The sequence below is a fragment of the Arvicola amphibius genome, chromosome 8 (assembly GCF_903992535.2).
Source record: "Arvicola amphibius chromosome 8, mArvAmp1.2, whole genome shotgun sequence".
Lineage (NCBI taxonomy): Eukaryota > Metazoa > Chordata > Mammalia > Rodentia > Cricetidae > Arvicola > Arvicola amphibius.
The window spans coordinates 63,736,204-63,750,696 of NC_052054.1; the positions used below are offsets into that span (position 1 = coordinate 63,736,204).

The following is a 14,493-nucleotide window of genomic DNA, read 5'->3' on the forward strand; positions in this document are numbered from 1 at the left end:
GGGGGAGAGAAGGTAGAAAGAGAGGATGGGGAGAGCTTGAGGGAATGGGATGGTTGGGATGGAGGAGGGGTGGATGTGGGAGCAGGGAAGTAGATATCTTAACTATGGGAGCCATTTTAGGGTTGGCAAGAGACTTGACTCTAGAGGGGTTCCCAGGTGTCCAAAGAGATGCCCCAGCTTGTTCCTTGGGCAGCAGAGGAAAGGGTGCCTGAACTGGCCTTGTCCTATAGCCACACTGATGATTATCTTGCATATTACTATAGAACCTTTATCTGGTGATGGATGGAGATAGAGACAGAGAACCACATTGGAGCACTGGACTGAGCTCCCAAGGTCCTATTGAGGAGCAGAAGGAGGGAGAACATGATCAAGGAATTCTGGATCGTGAGGGGTGTACCACCACACCCAACTACTTAGGCTGCATATATGTTTGTTTTTATGCCAATATCATGCTATTTGCAGTAATGTAGATCGGTATTAGAGTTTAAAGTCAGGAATTATAATGTGTCCAGATATCCCTTTATTGTACAGAATTGTTTTGGGTATCCTGGATTTTTTACTTTTCCTTATAAAGTTGAGTACTGTCCTTTCAATGTCAGTGAAAAATTTTGCTGGGCATTGCATTGAATCTATAGATTGTTTTTAATAAGATTGTCATTTTTACTGTGTTAATTCTATCTACCCAAGAGCATGGAAGATGTTTTCATTTTCTGGTGTCTTCTATTTTTTTCTTCAAACGTTTAAAGTTCTTGTCATACATATCTTCCACTTACTTGGTTAGAGTTGTTTGGAGATATTTTATGCTATTTGTGGCTATTGTGAAAGGTGATGTTTCTCTGATTTCTTTCTCAGCCCATTTATCATCTGTAGAAAAAAGGGCTACTGATTTTTTTCAGCTAATCTTGTATCCCGCTACATTACTGAAAGTGTTTATGAGTTGTAGGAGTTCGTTGGTAGAATTTTTGGAGTCACTTATGTAAACTATCATATCATCAGCAAATAGTGAGAATTTAACTTCTTTTTTTCTCTTTGTATCCCCTTGATCTCCTTGTGTTGTCTTATTGCTCTAGCTAGAACCTCAAGAAATATATTGAATAGGTATGGCGATAATGGACAACCTTGTCTTGTTCTTGATTTCAGTGGGATTGTTGTACCCTAATGTCCAATCACCGAGGAGTAGGAGTCACCCCAAGAGACCATCTCTCAATATCACAGCTGATGTAAAAGCATGAGGATTTTATTAATTCTGTCATGACAGGGTCTTCCAGCAGTCGGGAGGCTAGAAGACCCTGAATGTCTAGTATAGGCCATTTTTAAAGGGAAAAACCACAGAGGGAAGGGGTATCTAGGGGTTGTTCTTTAACTATTATGATTGGCTTATTCAAAAAGGCTATTACCAATAATTGGCTGGAGAGTGGTTGCCAGATCAGATGAGGTAAATGGAAACTTCTGAGGGTCACTTTGCTCCTTCCCAGGGACTAAGTCAAAACATCAGTAACTGAGTCAACACCTAAGGGTTATCTTGCTCCTATTCATGGAGATGGAAAGTTCCCAACCTCTAAGTACATGCATGCATAGCTGTTATGTCCTTGGTTCCCAGGGGAGGAGGGGAAGTACTGAGAGTTGTCAGAAATGGCTTCAGAATTGTCTTAAAGTTCTACAGGATCATTGTGAGTTTCTCTCCATTTAGTTTGATGTTGGCTGTTGGCTTTCTGTATGTTTACGTATGTTCTTTGTATCACTGCTCTTTCTATGACTTTTATTGTTGGAACAGGAGCCACTTGTTGGTTCCTGGCCACCCCACTAGCTTACATCCAAAATAATTACACAGAATCTGTAGTAATTAAATCACTGCCTGGCCCTTTAGCTCTAGTTTTTTATGCTGACTCTTACATAGTAATTTAGCCCATTTTTATTAAGCTTTATATTACCACATGGCTGTGACTTACAGGCTAAAGTTCTGGCATCTGTCTCCTGTGGGGCTACATGGTGTCTCTCTGACTCTGCCCCTCTTTCTCCCAGTATTCCATTTAGTTTTCCCCACAAAACTTTGTTCTGTCCTACCAACAGACCAAAGCATTTTCTTTATTCATTAATGGAAATCACAGCACACAGAGGGAAATCCCACATCACTTTATCATGAAGGAATGTTTTATTTTATTGAATGATTTTTCAGCATCTAATGAGATGATTGTGATGTGAGATTCCCCTCTGTATGCTGTGAATACCATTATTTAATAAAGAAACTGTCTTGGGCCTGTGCATGGAAATGTAGGTGGGGAAAACTAAACTAAATGCTGGGAGAAAGAAGGAAAAGCTAGTGAGAAGTCATGTAGCCCCGCCAAAGACAGATACCAGATGCTATGCTAAACTGGCACGTATATTATAAAGGTATCTTGACTTTAGAATTTGAGTCTAAGGATATGTTGCTTTGGAAAAGAGGTTCTTATTTTGTTTCTATAGAGAATGAGAACCTGTGGATTCATTCCAGACTAATGTGGTTTGATGCACCAAGACCCCCCCCAAAAGGTCACTGTGAATACCTCCAAAAATACTTCACCCAACAAGAATAGGAAGCAGTTGAAGAGAACTATGCCCATATTCTCAAATATTGTTTATAAATGTTTGTTTACATTTAAAGGGGATATGATATGGAGATGAATACTTTGCATTGTTATGAATCTTGGTTTATTGATACAAATTTAAGGTCAACATATATATATATATATATATATATATATATATATATGTATATACATTCTTGAGTAAGGTATTGTTTGTGCAGTTCATTTAAAAAGGTAATGTGTAAGCCGGGCGGTGGTGGCGCACGCCTTTAATCCCAGCACTCGGGAGGCAGAGGCAGGCGGATCTCTGTGAGTTCGAGACCAGCCTGGTCTACAAGAGCTAGCTCCAGGACAGGCTCTAAAAAGGTCTCGAAAAAGCAAAAAAAAAAAAAAAAAAAAGGTAATGTGTAATTAAGAAATATAGGTTAATAGATAATCCTCTATAATAGTCAAGCTTGTAGTCATGTTAAGTTTTCTAGATATATAGAGATATATTTCAGTTAGATAGGTATTCTTCAACTCTTTTAGAGACTTTCAGAATATGGCATTTGATATATTTTAATAACTTATACTTTACATGACAATGAGACACATCTGCATCTGGGTAAAACAAGTGCCTCGTACCAAATCCCCTTATCTAATCAATATGTTTTCTGAGGTAAGCATCACACCCTTGCAACTTTAGTCCTTATTGTGTACTGTTTGCAGTACTCAATAATGCAAGATGCTCCAGGTGTGCCAGGATATTCTTGTGACCAAAGTCATGTAAGGGCTCTAAAATTCCCTCAGAGAAACAGTTCTGCCAATCAAAGAACAATAATCACTCTTTTCCACAATGGTTTCTTCAGTGTCTGAGTACTTCTAGAAAACAACTATTCCTTTTAATGTTTAAGCTAGATACAGAGAAAACAGTTACTTGTTCTAATGTTTACCCTAGATAAAATGATTCTGCTAGATTCCCACTGCTTTTGGCCAGAACTCCCTGTGAAGTTCAGACACAGGGGTGCAGTTCTAGCCTAGGTTGGCAGCAAGCATGTGGGGAGGTTGTGCAGAGCGGGTCCAGGGCAGCCTGACAGCTGGAGCTGTGTGGAAGGAAGCCTGAGACAGAGAGGGAGGGAGGGCGGGAAAGGGAGGGGGGTTCCCGATGGGGGGCGGGGACATTTGCCTGATCACAGGAGTTTAGGGATAACCAACAAAGAACAAAACAAAACAAAAACAGCAGGATGCACTGAAAAAGAGCCCGCGGTAGGCGGGTTTCGAGGAAGCACGTGACGGGAAGTGGGTTGTAATTGGGCGGGGCCAGGAGGAAACGCTCCAATGAACCAGGTTGAAGGTACAGGAAATTCCGCCATTCCCTGTTGGACTCGGGAAGCCGCGTCTGAAACTGGGTGAGGAAGACCCCGCTATGATTTTGGGGACTTGAAAACTCCCCGGAGCCGCAGTGCCGAGCGGGGCGGCCTGGGAAAGTCAGCAATCAGCATCGCAGTGGCGGGAACCGCAGCCCGGCAGCCCTGGAACCTCCCAGGTCAGAGGAGCTGAGGGGCTGGGACCCAGGAGGGAAGGGACGGCGGTGTGAGCTGAGGCTGCTCAGGACACTGTCAGCTCCTGCCGGTCCGTCCGTGGTGGCGATGGAGGCGGTGGCAACTTAAGTCATCGTCTACGCCCAGGCGCAGCAAATTCTGTCACTACAAACTATGCCCCATGTGCACCCTTAAAAGTGTTCGTCTGTCACTGTTTTCTTTATTGCTCCTCGCTTGCTCTCTTATCTGTTCTGTGTGTCTCTCTGCCTCTCTTATGTCCCCAGTCCGAGACGGCCTTTAGCTTTTTTGCTCATCTTCTTTCCCCTATAAACCATAGACCTGTTTACAGGTGGCGTGTTCTCTTAGCGGCCCACCATGACCGGCTACCATAAGCTCCACGTTTTACCCCACTTTATCCTTATAGCTTTAAACATTCTGTTGTTATATTTCAATTGTCGGTAAGTTTGAGATACCATCAAGTGTGTCTTACCGTGATTTTTTCAATTATTTTACGATTACTAGGCTATTCTGTTATAAAATAATTCTTAAAATAACGTAGTAGAGCATTTGCATTGTCTGCTGTTTGCAAACAGGGTTCTTTTTGCCATTGTGGCATTTCCAAAGCTCCTGGAATTTATATTCATCCATACCTTCTAACTTCGCCATTTTACCACTTGCCTGTTCAAGAAGCGTGGTCCTTGCTCCTGAGACTAGGCATCCCCAGGGAGCTTTGTAGATAGTAATTACATGAGGAACCAGTGAAGATACCGTTAAACAGAACTGCCAGATATATGGTTGTAAGCACATAGCTTATCTTTTACTCCTCGCTAATTTTTCATATATATATCCGAGATATATGCAGTCTAGGATGTAAATACAGCATTTATAAATGTGCTTTCATATGCTGTGTTCTTAAGTTACGTTTCAGTCCAGGCAAGGCCAGCATAAGTACTATGAGAGTATATTAGTCCACAGTATTTTATAGTTAGTACACTCGTTATACATTGAACCAAAATTTTAGAAAACATCATTTGAATTATGAACATTCACTCACCGGTATCAGGAAAATGTCTCCTTGGTTGAAGGAAAGCTCTCTACCATTGTACACCTGGCTGAACTGCCCTTTTTTATTTCAGGGTTTGTTGACATATAGTGCTGTGACTGAAATCCTTGTAAGCGTGGGAATGCCTCGAGTTTCCTCACAGGGTTTTTTGAAGAGATCTGTTGGAGAAGTACAGCACTCTGGATTCTGAGGGTGAGAATAGTTTTCTTGCAGTCTCCCTGGCTTTTCCTCAGGGTTTCTGGGAAAACCACTTTGCATGTGTGTGAATGAGTCTCAATTGCAGAGTAAAGTGAAATCTTCAGAGAACAGAGACATTTGTCTTGGTATTTTCTCTCTACTTCATGTTTATCCTTTGGCAGATGTTAGTATCTTTCATTTTTGTTCTGTGAAAAGGTCTAGGTGCTTTCTGAAGAATCTCTTTCTTGTGCAGATCTCAGTTACTCCTGCTCACCTGTGAAGCAGAACCAAGAGCCCTGGATGGTGAAGAGAGTGGAGAGGTAGCATAGGATCCAGGTGTGCTAGAGGGTCTGAGGAAGGGAGGAAGGGTTGGGGAAGGGCTCAAGTGACTGTACACCCAGGATATGAAATTGGCTTTGCCACATTCTATTTCATTGGAAACCATTCTAGAGAATTCCACTAAGAATAATCTGAATTATGGTTTTGTAGGGATTTGAAGATTTTATACATAATTATTAATATTCAGAGGCAAATAAAATTTTTTGACTTTGCATGGGAGTAATGCTGTCCATCTTACATTCACATTGCTGGTTGTGATTTTATACCAATATTGAGTGATTTCATTACTATCATTTTAATTTGGTGCTTAATAAAAACCATTGCAGCCTCTTGGTTTGCCCTGCATGCAGAGTTTTTGGGACATCATTTAGTACCTTCAGGTTCTGTGTCTCTTGGGGTTACTTTCTCTATTTTCTAATATAATGCCCACAGGATTTTGATAAGATTTGCTTAATATCTCTGCCAAGTATTAGCTTCCATTTCCCTGTCTTTGGTACCCGCCAGTGTCTGTCTTCAACACTCCACTGCTTGCATCACTCCATTTTTGTTTTTTGTTTTTTGTTTTTGTTTGTTGGTTTTGTTATTCGAGACAGGGTTTCTCTGTGTAAGAGCCTTGACTGTCATGGATCTTGCTGTGTAGACCAGCCAGGCCTCATCACTAAAACTTTTATATATTTTGAAATTGCCTCTGTTTTTTTTTCTTTCTCTCAAAATATTTTAATCATCCCGGTTTCTCGCATTTTTATAAATTTTAGGAAGATTTTCTCTCTGTGAAAGAATGTCTGTATGATCTTGGTAAAAATTACTTCGACTCTTTCTGGAACATGAACAACCTTTTACATTTCTTAACTGGTTGAATGAGAACATGGTTTCGGTGAGTCAGTATTCACATGTCTTTTTTTTTGTTATTCTCTTTTCTATCTACTGATGATGTCACCATTCAGTGTTCTTGTTGAAGACACTTTTTAACATTGGCTTTTACTAATTTTAACGATTTGGTCTATTTTTAATACATATCTACATTGTCACTTGCTGATTGAAGTTTGAGAAGACTGAGCATCTTCTGCTGTTGTGTAGATGATTCTGTGCAGGCCTATAGTCACTATTGGTTTTCTGTGCTTCCTGTTCATGGTTGTCTTTCTCAGTGGTTAACACTGAAGCTTCCCTGCAGTTGTGTCCTACAGTTCTGTCATTGATCTCATGTATTTGGAAACTTTTATAAAATGCTTTTGGTTTGATTACATAGCATTCTGGAAAGGTACCATTTGGTCTTTTGTTAATATCCTCTATTTTTATATTCATAGATTTGGCTTTTCCAGTTACCATAATTATGACCAGCCTTCTTCACAGAAATCTTTTAAAAAATTCCTTCACTCTTAGCACTTTGTATCCCTACACTTGAAGTAAATACTTTTATAGAAAGTATATATTTTGATTTTAGGGTGTTTTCTCTTTTCTTTTGAGGCTGTATCCTATTTTCATGTTTGTTTTGGGACATATTAAGCATATACATTTCCAGAAATCACTGAAGGAAAATATAACCACATACTGTTTTTGTTATTTTTTTGTTGTGTTTCTTTTCATTTTTCCTGAATTTCTATTTTTTTTTTGTTTGCTGTATATTTTATTCCTTTATGTACTGAGTAGTATCATCTGTATGTTTTCTCTTTTTATTGTTTGGTTGGTCACTAAACTGCTTGGTAGCTGCAGTTATTTGAAATCAAACTGAGACTGTCTCTGTGTGTTCTTCCTCCTGCAGTGTCTTCAGTGTTTGTAGTTATTTAGGACCTTGATTGTAGACACTGACTGGGCAGAGAGATCTTTGTGTTCAATAGATGAATGTTTTTTTCATGACTAAACATGTGGAGCATGTGCTGTTTACATTTAAATGTCAAAGCTTGTGTGCATTGCCACTTTTTTAGAGCTTATTTCTTGATTATAATATTTGCTTTGTACTTTTTTGACTTGTTAAATTCTGAGTATTTATGTTTTACACTATGAAATGTTTCCTAATTTTTTTCCATTTTATAAGCTGTTTCTTCATACTTTCAGTTATTTCCATTTCTATGAAATTTTTTCAGTTGCACACAATCAAATTTCACCAATTTATTGCTTTTCATCTATTTTCATTTTTTTATTCGTGGATATTTACCTTTTCTTATAGCACTGGTTGACAAGGCTTTCTATTGTGTAACAAGTTTTTGGTGTTTTGGTGAAATTCAGTTCATCATAGAAGGTTGGATTGGTCCTGGATCTGCTGCTGTTACTGCTTTAGGTGTCTGCTTTTCTGCCACTGCCGTGGTGCTGTTCCTGTGGAACTGCAGTGTCATCTGAAGTCACAGCTAGGATGACTCAAGCTTTACTCTGTGTGCCAGTGCTTGTTCTGCCACTTAGGATCTTTGTAATTTTGTAATTTGTAAATAATGTCAATCTGTTGGAGTTTCTTCACTGTACCTGTGAAGTAAACTGTGGGTAGCTTGATTGTCATGGAATTTGAGTTAATCATAAATCTTTTAACACTGTCATTTTCACAATAATGCCTTCTTTTTCATGTGCATGTCTATTTTTCATATCTTCCAGTGTCATTCTATATTCCTTCAGTGAATTTAAGTTTCTGTTTTATATGTCTTTCTTGTGCTTGGTTGGTTTTTTTTTCTTTTTTAATACCATTTTTTTATTGTTATTGTGTAGTAATGAGACAAGTGGCTGGCACCCTTCTGTAGTGAGGAGCAGTGGGCCTGCTTTTCATCCCGCCCGGCTCCCGGCCACCTGGCTAGCTTATGCCCCGAAATAACAACACACAAATTGTATTCGTTTAAACACTGCCTGGCCCATTAGCTTCTAGCCTCTTACTGGCTAATTCTCACATCTTGCTTTAACCCATATTTAGTAATCTGTGTAGCACCACGAGGTGATGGCTTACCGGGAAAGCTCTTAACCTGCGTCCATCTCGGAGAGGAGAATCATGGCAACTGACCCAGAGAGGAGAGGCATGGCAATTTGCCTCACTTCCCTTCTTCCCAGCATTCTGTTCTGTCTACTCCACCCACCTGTGTTCTGAACTATCAGGCCAAGCAGTTTCTTTATTAATTAACCAATAAAACAACAGATAGATAGAAACACTCCTGCATCATTACTGTTCAATTTTAATGAAATAAATAGAAGCAAAACCAGATAGTATCAAACAAAAGTCCTATCTCCAAATATCTCCTCTTAAGTTCTATTTGTACAAGTTTGTAATGGATAAGTATTGGTATTTAACGATGTCATAGATTTGTTCACTTACAATTACCCCTTTTTACCCTTTGTCCTATTTCTGGGTAGACATGTTTCCTTCCAAGTTGTTCTACCTGTAGTTCATGTATGATTTTGACAGATTTGTGCCAAGAATCCTGGCCATAATGTATCCATAATTCCAACTGGAATGTGATATGGGTAGAGAGTTTTTTACATGTGATCTCTCCATCTTCCAGCTCTTAAAATCTTTTACCTCTTCTTCTGTATTCTCTGCAATTTAGATGTGAGAAGATGGAATTCCTATTATAGTCTGCAATAAGCCATCAATTGTTCTTAATATTTGATGAGTTATGAGTTTCTGAAATACTGTTGTCTATTAAAAACAAAGTTTCTTAGACCCAGACTGAAAGCCACACCAGGCTGTGGTGTGATCAGAACCAGTAAGAGTGTTTGAATATTTCTACATGTAGCGGAATGTCAGTAGTGGATTCCCTCCGAGGGCCTGTGACGTTCACCATCACTGGCTTTTTGCCAGGTTCCTAGTACCATCTGTGTATTTCCTTCTTTATAGCCAGCTTGAGGTCAAACCAGAAGGCCTTCTGTTACCCACAAAGTAGTCTCGCCACTCTGACAATAAGCCTTCCCTGGCTAGCAGGTTTGTATTATAGCACACAGGATACAAATATCTCTCTCCCCTGTTCCAACCCACATAGCATTTTTGACACAATAAATGCTACCACTGGGGAGTCTAAGAAATTTTTAAGGCACTGTGAGTGGTCTGCTGACTCCTCAGCATCTTGTTAGTATTAAAAGGGGGGAGGGGCATGTTCTGTGTGCATTATACAACATATGAGAAGGTCTAACAGATATTAGCTGTCTCATGAGTATCTCTACCTTTAAATTGCAGGATTCTCTTTCTTTTTTTGTCTTTTGAGCCACAATTGTTCCACTATTCAAGTGACATCCTTTCTATCATCCATCCCCACAGTAGCATTCGATACCATTTCCACAATTAAAGAGGAAACTTCAACTAGAGCCCACAAACACAGTCAATAAGAGGAAAGTTCACCACCACACCACATGCATCCGAAAAATAACCCATGTCCCTGCTCAATTTTCATCCCACTTCAAGTTGTGTTCATTCACTCCACCCACATGACACATTTCAACCTTTTGTCAGCTGACATAGAACAATTCACACAATTCTTAAATTATATGCTTATAAAAGTACACATGTGCCACCCCAAATTTCCTTAGTGTAACTGTAGAGTGAATTCCAAAACTGATTTCAGCCGCCTCCCAACTCCACAGCACACAAAAATCAATCTCAACAGTTGCAAATATCCCCCAAACACAGAATTGCCAAACTATACCTCTACAACTTCATTCTAGAAGGCATACAAATGCTTCACACCCTCCCTGTTTAGGTGTTTGATAAATATTTATTCAACTCTTCACTTCAATCTATCCTCAGACAATTCCAAACAAAGTACAATTCAATCCATAGGTAATAGTTTACAGCCAAACAATCAATGCATCAAACAATAGTTCCAAGAATGACCCTGACAGTGCCACTGCCTCTCAACATGTGGAACAGCATGAAGACCACGAAGACCAGGATCCCACAGAGGCCATTATTGATTTCCATGGGGAGAAAAAGATCATGTGCAGCAGTTCATGGCAATTACATGCACTTCTAGGCAACTGATAGGGCACAATTATTCTCAATGGAGAAATGTGCAGAACATTCCTGTATACACTTTTAAATCTGTGGCCAGTCACCCATGAAAGATAACTGCATATGTCTGCATATGAGGTGACCTGATTATCCTTCCAAACATGGCTATATTAGCAAATTGCAATGATAAGGAAGTACTCTGTATAGAAAGATGTACAAATATGAGTGTTTATGCTTTTATACATTGTTTGGATATACATATATGTGTGTGTATTTATATATATTCAAATATAGAATATAAATCAAATTTATACACCATACAGAAATGCTCAAAGCAATTTGTTCTTGGGAGCAGTGGTGTTGCTGATACAATTCATCTTTGCAGGTGGTATTTGGGGAGACATGTACTTATCATAGGGTGACAAATGATGACTCTTGATGTGTCGAGACAGGGAGACAGCTATTTTCAAGTAGAGCTAGTACAGTGGAGAGGTCTGTTGTAGGACGTGGGTCAAGGAATCCCAGGCTAGCTCCAAAATAAACCCATTGTATTTTCCTTGTTGTAGGGGGTAGACTTGCAAAACAGGAACGAGGAGTCCATCCTCGGTTGTGTAGCAACAGAGAGATGTGAACCCTGGGCTGGCTGGCATTTTTCTCCCAGTGCTCAAGGGGTCATGCCTTAACCTGGTCCCACCTCTTAAGGATCATTGGCTGACAGATTCCCCATCAGAGGTCTACAAGAGTCTAATGAAGGGCAATTATATAGGAATGCTACTAGAGACCATACCACCCATTTCTGTTGGGATGGTGAGAAAATTAACATGTGTAATTTTATATGAATGTTGCTATCTTGTTTGCTATGTACCATCTTTGGGGCAGGATAATGTGACCAGGAGCTGATTTGGTGTGGAGAATTCCAATTTCATGTTGGCTTGTTGTATGCATGCATGGGTCTATGTGCATGTTAACATGTGTGTATTTTTGTTGTCTGACTACTTCAGCTATTAGCAGTGTATTTTTCACATCAAATAATATATTTTAATGTAGCTATTGAGGTATCTTATGAGATGAATAAGACTGGCCTTGTATTTATAAACTTAGTCAATATAATCTTTACATTTCACACTAATTTAAATAATTGTTAATTGTCCCTCAGCCAACCACAGCATATTTATTTTAAGATTTACTTAAGTGTGTGTGTGTGTGTGTGTGTGTGTGTGTGTGTGTGTGTGTGCTTGTATGACTGTGGATGTATGTTCACCATTTGTGTGCGGATAATTTTGGAGGACAGAAGAGGGAGTCAGATCCAAGGACCTGAAGTTACATGTGGTTGTGAGTTGCCTAATGTGAGTGTTTGTAGCTGAACATAGATCCTTTGCAAGAGAGGTGGGTACTTCCTAACCCTTGAGTCAGCCATCACTCAGTTCCAACCAAGGCAGCATTTTATTTTGTGAATTGACATCAGGATTCTATTTCTTATCTAAGAAGTTCCCCCCCCCCTTTTTAAAATTTTATCCTATGTTATCACCATTAAATTTTTCTCTGTCCTTGAAGTGTGTACCCACTGATGCAATGTTTTGAGTATGGAAGTCACCTTTCTCTGTCCTGATTAGGGCAAAATGATTCCAACTGTTGTTTTGTATTGTTAGGTGTAAGATTGTGTCTCATTGTCTTTACTGTGCTGAGTTTTTTTAATGAGCAGATATACTTTGTCACAGGCCTTTCATCAATCTATTAGCATGATTGTATTTCTTCTCTCACTGAGTCTAGATTTGTTGTCTTACATTGATTAATATATAGGTGTTGAAACAGTCTTGAATTCTTGTATTAAATCATCTCACAGTCCATTTCCATGTAATTTAGAGACAATCTCTGTGTCTGTGTTGATCCTGGAATCTGGTCTGTGGTTTTTCTTTGAATATATTTGTTTGGACTCATCTGCTTTTGGTGTCCAGGTAAAGCTAGCTTTGTATGATGACTTTCTACCATTCCTTTTCTTTATGTTTTGTGCAATATTTTCCTTGTGGTATTATTATAAGGTTTGTCTAAAGGAAAGGAGAATTCTGTGCCGAGTCTGTCCAGTACTCAAGACACTGATAGAGGAAACTTCTTGCTTCAATCTCAGTACTGCTTAATTCCTTTTCTAGTTATTTACCTTAGTAGGTTGAGTTTTTTACTTGTTTCTAGGAGCTTATCCTTTTCTTCAATTCCAATTTCTTTTTGTTCTCCAGTACTCCATAAGGTAACTGATGTCATTGGGATACACTTCAGTGCCCTGTTTTCAATTCTAGTTCTGTTATTTCAGGATTCATTCTTTTAGTTTGGATTAAGTGAAAAATGCTTCATCTGTACTTTTGTCAGTTTACAGAAGCAAGTTCTGTTTCCTTGACTAATTGTATGGTCTCTAGTTCATTGTTGTCTTTATTTCACTAATTTCTACACAACCTTTTTAATACCTTTCATTATACTATTTCAGATTGACCTATTCTTGTGCTTGTAAACCATCAGTCACATTATTATGGACCAATATTTTTTACATCCAATGCCCGTTGCTGCCAAAACTTCTCAGTGTATCTTTGTCACTCCACTTCTGTGTTAATGTTTTTCATGAGCTGACATTCATCCTGACACTATGAAAGTGTCTCTAGTACTCAATGAATTCTGTCTTACACTTTAATATTTAATATCACAATACCTAATTAAGGAACAGTAAACCAAGTGCTGGAGATTTGACTCAGCAGTTAAGAGCACTTGTTGCTCTTACAGTTTACAGGTTTAGTTCCCTGCACATACATGGTGACTTAGCACAGGTTCTAAAGGATTGATTGCCCTTGTATGGCCGCAGCAGGCACTTCATACATGAGGTGAACAAACCTACCCACAAAAAAATAACCATGCACACAAACTTAAAATATAGAAATTGTAAGAAAGAGAAACAGTAAATGATCTATAGGTGTTATACAAGAATTCAGGATAACAGGACAGGAAAGAACATGGAGGTGTCACTCCTAGTGTGAGAGTAAGTGTGGAGCCTGGATATGTGATTTCAAATGGCAAACTAAAGAAATAAATGTTGTCAGGTGTGTGTGTGTGTGTATAATTGTATATTATTATATATATTTTATTATATAATGTTATATATGTATTAGTTTTATTGTTCTGGGCATTTCATTCGTGTATATATCATATGTTTTATAAAAATCACCCCCAATCCATAAGGTCTAGTTACCCATGCCATAATACTTAGCCACATCTCCATATTCATCTCTCTATTCATGTTTTTTGGAATGAACTAAGTCTATGGCAGCTTAGTTCTATGCATATGAGCCACATCTTTGAGGAAAACTGACTTTGCCTCTCCCAAGGCCAATAGTTGCCTGTGATATCTCACATAGTGCTGTAATGAAACATCAGAGAACTGAGCAGAAGACAGAGTTTATGGAGCATTTCATGGATGCAGAGCCTTCCAGGGTGGGGATTTTTGGGTTTTCAAGTCCAGAGCTGGGGCTTTTTACTATGTAAGGCAGAGCTCTGGAGGTGCTTTGTCTGGTTATTAGGGCTGTTAGAGTGTTCTGTGTGTGGACCCTGATGGTTGGAAGGCCTCAGAGTTAGAGCATGACCAATAGTATGACTCAAGGAGCTTACATTCCTCCCTTTTTTGTTTACTATCGATAAATGGTCAGGTCGGGAAAGGTTCGTGACATTTTCATTAGACTACTTTTTAATTAATGGAGGTACTCTATTGAGACCACTGACCTGTTTGAACAATAACTGAAACAGGGCATGAGGATTAAGAAAGAAAGAGAAAGAAGATAGAATTGGGAGAATTTTCAGTGAATACTGTAGCAGCCTCAAGTTTATTTTTCAAAGCCCTTTAGTACCCAAGCAAAGGGGAAAGGCAAGAGACTTCCTTAC

General features: G+C 39.0%; 1 protein-coding gene across 16 annotated transcripts in view; it reads left to right on the forward strand.

Moving 5' to 3' along the window:
• The first annotated feature begins 3,882 nt into the window (after positions 1–3,882).
• LOC119821210 (zinc finger protein OZF-like) overlaps positions 3,883–14,493 on the forward strand; it is a 31,668-nt gene continuing 21,057 nt past the window's right edge. For 12 of the 16 annotated variants that reach the window (XM_038340111.1, XM_038340120.1, XM_038340116.1 and 9 more), the window contains exons 1-3: positions 3,883–4,089; positions 5,221–5,339; positions 5,578–5,660. The gene's annotated coding sequence lies outside the window, so the exon portion shown is untranslated. The remainder of the gene's footprint in view (positions 4,090–5,220; positions 5,340–5,577; positions 5,661–14,493) is intronic. The other 4 variants (XM_038340109.1, XM_038340114.1, XM_038340117.1 and 1 more) reach the window with 2 other exon arrangements.